Here is a 10,295-nt window from a genome sequence, read left to right on the forward strand (position 1 = left end):
CAACCCGATCCTCTCCTGTCCGAATCACGCCAGAAAGAGAGCGCCTTTCCTGGCCCCCTCCGACCTCCTTCCACAGGTCACTTCCGCCCATGGCTCTACCCCCCAATGGGCATGGTCAGTGCCACAGAAGGACTATCTCACTACACTACTGTGTATAGTTCCTAGGTCAGGAGACTCCAAGGAGGGGGTGGGGAGATGGGCTGGAGAAGGCTCAGAACTCACCTCTCCTGGTGGGTCTAAGCCTGAAAACATTTTCTTAGATAAATAGCTTAAGCTTTTATAACTTTCTACCTTATACACTTTACATCTTTTTTGTGAGATAGTTCCCTAAATTTGGTAACAAGGGAAATTGTAACTGTCTAGTCTTCAACCCCATCAAAGACCCAAGGAGTTAACTGAGTAAACAGGAAGTGCAGAGCAAGTAACTTCCAAAACTATAGAAATGACAGAAACAGCTGGTGGTCTAAATAGTCATCCAAAGTTCCTCTGTAACTTTGGTGTGTCCATCTTTGTCTTTCAGACCTAAAATATTATCTGACAGACTTCTCTGCAAAGCAGCAATTTTGAAGGGTTTTCCTTCTTTGTCTTGGCAAAGTTCAGCAGTTGCCTTCTTTTGTGTTCTGTTGCTCCAGTTTGGACTGCATACTGTCAGTAATTGAGGCAAGAGCAGTTTCTTTCCAAGGTGTATAATTATGACACATTGAAAGCAAACTCCATTCCCATCATCCTTTCTGAAGCAGATCAGTGCTGCCAGGAATAGAAGTGTGTTACTGTCATGAAAAGCCTTATGTTATTAAAACCATCTTAAATGTCACTTTCTGTAGGTCTCTGAAGCGTTTGAAGAATATCTCTATAAAATATATCTGTTTTACCTTAAAAATATACATAATATGGCCATAAATTTGATTGTTAGATGACTGACTACTAATCTGTATTTTTTTTAATTTTTAAAACAATCTGATTTTGCATACCAATCCCAGTTTCCTCTCCCTCCCATCCTTCTATTCCCCATTCATCTCACAGAGACACTAAGGCCTCCCATGGGAAATCATCAAAGTCTGTCACATCATTTGGGGCAGGACCAAGGCCCTTCCCTGTGTATCCAGGCTGAGAGAATATCCCTCCATCAGAAACGGGCTCCCAAAAGTCAGTTCATGCTAGGGATAAATACTAGTCCCACTGCCAGTGGGCCTGTAAACTACCAGAGTCCCCCAACTCCTTACCCACATTCAGGGGAGGGCTACTTTGGTCTTGTGCAGGTTCCCTGGCTGTCAGTCTGGAGTCAGTGAACTCCCACTTACTTGGGTTAGTTGTTTCTATGGGTCTCCCCAACATGGTCTTGACCCCTTTGCTCATATTATCGCTCCTTCCTCTCTGAAACTTTTCTAGGAGTTCAGCCCAGTGCTTAGCTGTGGATCTCTGAATTTGCTTCTGTCAGTTACTGGATGAATGTTCTATGATGGCTATTAAGGTAGTCATCAATCTAATTAAAGGGGAAGGGCAGTTAAGGCACACTCTCTACTATTGCTTAGATTTTTAGTTGGGGTCATCCTTGTGGAACATTTGTTCAACTGTGTTCATAACGGCAATCTGGAAGCAATCTAGATGCCCCTCAACCAAACAATGAATAAAGAAAATGTGGTACCTTTACACAATGGAGACCTACTTAGAGTTACAAAAACAATGATATCTTGAACTTCACAGGAAAATGGATGGAACTAGAAGAAACCATTCTGAATGAGTTAATCCAGATACAGAAAGACAAATATGGTTTGTAATCACTCATAAAGAATAACCAGCTTACAGCTTACAACTCCAGAGAAGCCAGGAAAGAAGGAGAATCCTAAGAGACACCCCTAAGAAGGGGAAATAGACAAGATCATCTGAGTAAATTGGGAGTGTGGAGAGAGGGGAGGGTGGTAGGAGAATGGGGAGGGGCAAAGGAAAGGAGGGAGGAGAACTTGAGGTATCAGGAAGGTCAATTAGGAGGAAGGACAGAAAAGGAGAACAAGGAAAGAAATACTTGATAGAAGGAGCTATTATGGTGGTAACAACAAACCTGGCCCTAGAGAAATTGCCAGGATTCCACAAGGATGACCAAAACTAAGAATTTAAATAATCTGTACTTCTTAATTATCTTAAATAGTTTGTAATCATAACTTTTAATGACTAGAAATTTATATTACATAATTAAATAAGCTGCATTGGTATTACAATTTACACAAGAGTAGAAAAATATACAGTATAACAAAAATAACCTTAAATTTGTATTAATATACAAAAATCCATACCAATGTAAAACATTTGAAATTAACAGTTGTTTTTTAGCTTAAAAGTAGATTCAATAACTGGCTCTTTTATTCTATCATTTCTTTTTCTTTACAAAAATATATCCTTGAATTTAACCTTCTGGGTTTTTTGTTGTTGTTTTGTTTGTGTGTTTTATTTATTTTGCCATGACCAGTAAGAACTTGTAACTAACCTGAACAATGACAAACAACCATCAAATTTCAAAAATCATCCACTCCACCTCTTGGGATGGCGGGCATCATCTTCTCTTCACTGCTTCCTACTGTCTTTATGGGACCCTGAGAAAATTGGGATAAAGATCAAGTCCTGGGAGAGCCAGCTGTATTATTTGTTGTTTTGTGTCTGTGTGAGGGGAAAGTGTAGGGCTTATATGAAGTTCTGGCTTGAGTACTCTGTGAGGCTGAACCATCTCAGCTTAGCAGATTTAAAGTTGTTTTGGTTGTAGAATTTTGAGGAAATTGAAACAGAGGCATTCTGAGAGGAGCTCCATGTCTTCATTTTGTTTTGTCTGGACCTTTTGTTTTGTCCTGTAGTCTTCTGGCTTCCTCCCTCATGTTTGTGGCAGAGATCCTCAGGAGGTCTCCCTTGAGCAAGTCTGATCTTTATTAATTTTGTAGATACCCATAGCTTTTTATTTCCTGAAGAAACAAAGAACAACCTCTCCCCCAATACAACTTATTTCCCAACTTCCATTCTGAAGCCAAAATGTCTCTAAAGTGCATAAGCTGATTTAATTCAGCAGTCCCTTTCACAATCAATTGTCTCTCAGTAGCTGCCATTCTTTGTTCATTTGCACTTTAAAAATTCAAAATTAACAAAGTACTATAAGAGGTCCAAACTCACTGTGATACAATGTTTTTATTATTACATGGCTTATTATTTTTTGTATCACTTTAGTTTCTCTTTAAAGACTTTATTATTTTTAACTACGCCTTTTATGACTATACCCATTTTTAAATTCAGCACTTAAGCATCCTTTTAAGCATATTGTACATTTTTAGTGTGTGTGTGTGTGTATGTGTGTGTGTGTGTTTGTGTGTATGTGTGTAGACCTGTCTCTTTTGCATGTCTGCAGCCTTGTGCTTACAGCATTCTCTGATAATGGGAGACAAATCTTAAACTTCTAGGTTACCACCACAGGGTGGCACTGGTGGCTGGCTCCACTCTCTTAGTTCTGTGAGAGTCTAGCCTCATGCTGGTGGGTACCCAGCCCCAGAGCTGTATTTGCCAACCCCAGCTCTGGGAATTGTTGTGTCTGCCTGTACCAGGAATTTGTATTCATTTTCAGCAGCTCAAGTGTTTCACTACGCATCAGGGCCTCACAAAAGAGCCACACCTTTGTACACAAAGCAAGCCTACCTGAGACACAATTACTAGGCCCTGTGTGGGTGTTTGAGCCCCATGTTAGGTGTCATATGGAGCCTGATTTTTCTTTTGAGACTGCTGGCTCACAAATAGCTACATAGAGACTTCTTGTTAATTATGAAAGGTCTGCCTTTATCTTAGGTTTGTTTCAACTAGTGCTTATAACTTAAATTAGTCCATTTATATTAATCTACATTGTGTCCCTCCTGCTTCCTCTATGTCTGACTGGTGACTCTGCCTTTCTTCTTCCCAGAGTTCTCTCTCTGCCAAGAAGTGCTGCCTATGCCTCCTGCCTTGCTATTAGCTATTTAGTTTACATAGTTACACAATATAAAAATATCCCACAAACAGTCCATTTAGCTCATAATTCTAGAAACGGAAAATTCAAGCAGCATGGTATTGGTAGCTACAATAGAAAAATACATTCACCTTTGAAAAAATTAACTCAGTCTGAGAGAACGGGCACCCAGGCATTAATGATTTAACCATCCTTTAAAGAGCCCCCTATAACACTTGCTTCAATGGCAATTATATTTCAAACTGAGTTTTGGATGGGACAAGCCATGCTCAAATTCCAGCACTCCCTTCATCATTTGTAAGTAGTGCTCCAAAGATTTGTGTGGAAGTACATTTTCATTTTTCTAGGATGTGAATGGATGGTCACACCAGTCTCTGTGTTTAACATTTCAACAAACTGCCAAACCTTTTCAAAATGACCATAGTGCTTGCAGTCTTACTGATGTCAATTGTGATTTCTAATTCTGTGTCTCTTTACCAAAGTGTTGCCTTTTAAAGTATCCATTCCAGTAATGGCGAAGTGGTATTTTATTATAGCTTTGATTTTTAGCGACCTATTCATTGCTCAGCATACTTCAAACATCCTGCTATACCTTTATACTTGTGTATCTCTGTGTGATACCTTTAAAATAATCCCCCCAAATCCTTTAAAAAGCAAGAGTAAGGTTCACGGCCTTCATGCTTGATGCAACCTAGTTCTTTCCTATGACATGTCCAGTCCATCAAAGCTGTAATAAAAATTACAGAGGCCTATTTAAATAACAGTATTTTTCAGACTGTCAGTCTGCAATTCAGAAATAAAAGTTATATAAGCTGTCACCTAAGTAAAGTCATCTTTAAAATATATTAGGCATTTCAGCTACTGGAGTTTGGTGCAGTGAAAGCCATAAAAATTGTAGGGTAATAAACTTCAGTATTTAGGTTCACTATTTCTTCTGAGAAATCAAATAAAATTTAGAAAAAAATGCTAGTAAACTTTCTCCTTGCTTTCGATAGGCAAAGAGTGTCCCCACCATATAGGTAATGAAGGAATGGACTACTCAACTGTTTTTTCACTGGTCCCAGTGCTTCCTACCACTCATCCCCCTCCAAAGGACTCTTCCTAAAGGGTTTGCTTTTTTTAATTAAAGACAAACTTGCTCTAGAGACATTAGTACCCATTATACAAACAACGTATCCAGCCCTCAAGGTCTATGGGGACATCAAGACATGAAGAACTAATGCAAAAACTGGGAAAAAGGACCACAGATTTATTAACACATGTATTTTATAATCTCTAAATATACATTTCCATATATTCCTGGTACCAGGGATATCTTAACCCTCATATTATTTGACAGGAATGGAACTGTGGCAGCTTTCAAAGTTAATTATTATTTCTTATCCTTTAAAATCCAGAGATTTAGTAGCCTGGCAGATATGGTATAATTGGGTAACCCTTCATATTTTTATATTTTCATATAAAGAATTATGTATATGTATCTAATAAATTGATACTATATATTATTCTAAATTAATAGTTTTTATACTTAATATGATATGTTTTGGATAACATTTAACATCAATATATCCTTCTGGCAAAGTGTTATAATATCAATTTTATGTATAGTCTAGATAATTAAACATCATCCCTATTGCTAGACATGCACAAATATATATCTATATGTAAATTATAAGTAAACCATGCTTAGATACACACACACACACACACACACACAGAGAGAGAGAGAGAGAGAGAGAGAGAGAGAAACTTGTCCTGACTCTCCTGGAGCTTACTCTGTAAATGAGGCTGGCCCTGAAACCAGAGATCTGCCTACCTATGCTTTCCTAGTGCAGGATTAAAGGTGAGGAAGACCATCTTTAGTAATTTAGTATACAATATAAACTGTACCCTCTTTTCCAAGAATAAATCCCTAACATCGTGTATGAGAACACATAATTCTTCATGCTTATTTAAACATGGGATTTGCCAAGACTCCTGATGATATTCTGTTTCTTTATAATGAAGAGATCTTATTTATTTATTTATTTATTTATTTATTTATTTATTTATCAAGATCACCATTGGAACCATAAGTGAGAGGAGAGAAGCAAAGTAAGCCTTCATTTTTAAATCATCCTGACAGCCATTTTTTTTTTTGTATATGTGAAGAGTGCTCAATTCCCTGTTTTATAGCTAAGAAATGTATACTCAGGGAGGGTAAGTTACTCCACATGAATTGCTCGGGTGTTGCATCACTCAGCAGGGGGAGAAATTTCATCTCCTGCCTCTGTGCTCCTTATCACACAGACATGCCTCATTTTTTCAGATGTATAATAATCATGGTTTTAGGTCTGCTAAATGTTTAGAAACAATCCTCTCTTCACCAACCTGCTTACATGAACTGGGGTCAATGTAAAGCCATCTTGGAGGCAAAACTATCTATTCATTGGGTTTGGAAATTATTGATGGTGCAGGTCAGCTTTCTCCACCATATAGTTTCCATATTAGACAAGAGCATGGCATAACTTCCTCCTTCTTACACCATGAGAAGATAGAACATGAAATGATTTTTTTGTTGCTGTTGTTATTTTTGTTTTGTTTTGTTTTTTTTTTTTTTTTGGTGAATCCTCAGCATTTTAACTTTCAAGCCTGTTTGCTTTAGAGAGCTGCTTTATTTTGAGTCAGTGTATTAATGAGATTAAACAGTTGTTCCCCAGCTAGTGACACTATTTTGAAGGTTATTGAACCAACTCTGCTGCTGGAGGTGGATCTGTAGAAGAGTTTTGAAGATTATATTTACCTCTGTTTATCCTGCACCCTCTGTTTCACCTTCTATCTCTTATGAGAGGAACAAGACATACCATCTTTCACAAAGAAAGCTACTCAACCAAGCCTCACTCACTATGATGTGCAATGCCCCTTGGAACAAGGCGCAAAATAGAGTCTTGTCATAGAGACAAGAAAAGTAACAAGTTGATTTAGCTACTGTGAGCTCATGTTGAATATGGGATTATTTTTCTTGTGATTTTATGGTCAGATATAGTTCAAATCATCCAAGTTCTGTGTCCTAAGTATATAGTGACTAGGTTCCAGTTTTAAGATTTGTTTGTTGGCGATGTTTGGTGAATATAGGAATAATGTGTGGGAGTGTGGGTGAATGACATATTTCAAGCAGATTTTTAAAAATTGTCATATATATATATACATACATACATACATACATACATACATACATATATATCAAACATTTCATGCTTTAGAGAATAGCTATGTCCAGTACCAGAAGGCACAAACTGATATGTGATTCCCCACAAGGGAGACCAAGCATTGGAAAGAGAGCATCACTAGGTATGGATCAGCTTACAAATAGTGCTACAGCTAGTAGAGTCACTTGGTTTTACTCTGATCATCATTCTCAATCAGCAACCCAAGATCCATCGGAAAGTAAGCTAAGTCTACTTTTCCTAGGTCCTTAATGGGGTATCTATGTAAGCTGATCTCAAGAGCTCTGAAGCAGGTCAGAGATGCATTGAGGAATGATCAACATTTCAGGGAATTCAAGAACAAGAAACAAGGATATATGAATGTAGGAAGAGATTTTAATTGGAAGACACCATCATTTATGTTGGCACAGGCTTTGAGTGATTGGCCCAGGGAATGGTGAACAAGAATGGAGGCTGATAATGCACCAAGAGTTCCACTTCAAGGTCAGAGCTGACCACAGTGTTTCAAAGAGTGTATAGTGGAAGCATGAAACAAAATGCAAACAATTGGAAGAGGAAAACAAAAGAAATAAGAGAACTGAGTATTTGAGTTTTTATATTTGGAGTTAAGGAGACTGTGTGTGTGTGTGTGTGTGTGTGTGTGTGTGTGTGTGTGTATGAATGTTACCTATCTATCCATCTATCTATCTATCTATCATATATCTATATCTATCAAGCTATCTGTTTATCATATATCATTTTGAAGTTCTTCCATGCATGACTGAGAAAAAAGAGTAACGTAGTAATGAAGTCCTCATGGGACAAACCAGAAATGCTTCAGGAAGAATTCAGCCAATGAAGTGTGTGTTCTAAGAAACAGAGAGGATACTGAATGTGAGAGAAAGGCATATAAGAGGTTTTGGAGAGGATGCATCGCAATCACATGGCACAGAAAGGTTTAAGAATATGCTTGGAACTGGAGTTAAGTGGCAAAATGGTGCTTGCATCACACTGGGCAGCACATATCTTGGGGATCTGGTCTAAGGAGAGATAGGCTTCTGAGACAGGATATTTGCAAGTGGTTCTGACAAAAGCAAAGATGAGTTAGAATTTTCTGAATCCCAGCATCCTTGCTTTTTGTATTCATCCTCCAAGGTTCCATTCCTCCATAGGGCTATATTAAGTACTCTGGACACAGGTTCTTAACCATGTATACATAAAGAAGAGGGAAGAAGAGCCACATTTTCACAGTATACATCTCTGATGATTGTGTTTATGCCCAATGAGATCCAGTAGTAAATTCCAGTAGTAAAACAGGCTGCAGATCTGCTGTGCACTAGAATGGCATTGTGTACAGAAGGATGCACACATGTATTCATGATCAACTGATGAATTTCAGTACAAATGCACATGAAAGTGAAGTCATTAATCTTTGTTCCTCTCCCTTGCTTTGCTGTTGTCCATAAATAAATGTATACAGCCTACTCACATGGAAGCATTGCCATTGCAAACTTGTGAGCTATGGCTTGTGTGGCTGCTAACACTTGTCTAACAAAACTGAACTAAGAACTTTCCTTATGGTAGCAGAATTTTTAATTTAGGTTTTAGACTCATAACTTCACAAATAACAATATGATAACAATAGTGCATTCATGAATGTTTCATTCATTGAATTCATTGAATATTATAAAATTACTAACATGCAAGGTGGTCTCTTGATCCACTCATTCATCATAGATGTTCTTGCCAACTTGCAATCATGTAGCAAAACAATTCTTCAGAATATTATTAAATAATGAGCAAGGTAATTATAAAATTAGCACTTACTCAAATGCTTTTGTATGCCTACGTCTTCAAACATCCAATTATATCCACATCAATATGTCAATTACAAAATGAAATTGAAAATCTCATGATGAAAAATGCAAGATTTATGAATTCAAAGAAAATATTTGTGAGCTATTTTAATTACAAACCAAATAATTGAGAGATGAAAATCTTCCAAAATTTACTAATTAAATAGTAGAGGGGAAAAAGAGAAAATGCTATCTTCCCAGTAGCTAATTTGAAAAGGAAAGGCTTGGTTGTGTAAGAATTAGAAAAAAAATCACTGGGAAAATTGAAGCCTCCAAATATTTTTACAAATATTATCTGATTGGTAACTATTCCACAGAAATTAAATATGAAGTGAGAGATTTTACCAAATATTCACGAAATATACAATGAAGAAAAAAATTACCACTAGTGTTATTTTCATAACCTATGGTTTCTAGAGCAGAGTTCTAAGTAATAATGTGTTAAACAAAAGACATTATTCTTATAATTCCAGTTTTACAGCACAAATCAAACTGTATTGTAGGAAAGAAATATAACTGAAATTTTGATTCCAATTTAAGCACCAAATATTGTTTTATGGTGCTAGAACCTTCCATAGTGTGTGACTCTTGTCTGAAAATTTCAATAATGATAAAAGCAACTAAGATGAAAAAAAAAGAGAATGAGAATGACTATTAACATTTTAGCCTCAATACTAATACCTGTTTTTCATGCAAAGCACATGTAATTACATGAGCATTCTTTTATAACAGAGATTGTTAGATTTCTCTTTCATATAAATTATAGCCTCTGCTTAGTTTCTGTAAATATTTTCACTGTTGAATAATTCCCTAGCTTTTCATACTGGGAAAAAAATTCAGAGTTGCTGAATTTTGGATTGCTCCAGGAAAGGTGGCTGATTCTTGCATTAGAATTAGGTCATCCTAGCATAGATGATGTTCCTCTGTGTTAGTCATATTTCCATCACTATGGCAAGTGCCTGGAACAATCCAAGTTTAAAGGTGAAAAGTTACCTTTGGCTCCTGGTTTTAAGAGCTCCAGTCCATGATGGACAATCACATCTTGAGCATGTAAAGAGACAGACTAGCATGGTGTAAGCACACTGTGAAATAAATGGGCAGAGGGCTGGACCCATCCCCCGCTGAAAGCTTCTTCCCATTAGGTGTCACCTCTCAAAGATCTCAGTCCCTCCAAAAGCACCATATTATGCCTGTTAGATACTTCCCTTGTTGCCACCACAGAAGCCCAATATGAAGCAATTTATGGAATGAAGGCTTTATTTTGGCTAATATTTCAAGGTG

Source organism: Phodopus roborovskii, unplaced genomic scaffold (genome assembly GCF_943737965.1).
Source record: "Phodopus roborovskii unplaced genomic scaffold, PHOROB, whole genome shotgun sequence".
NCBI classification, from domain to species: domain Eukaryota; kingdom Metazoa; phylum Chordata; class Mammalia; order Rodentia; family Cricetidae; genus Phodopus; species Phodopus roborovskii.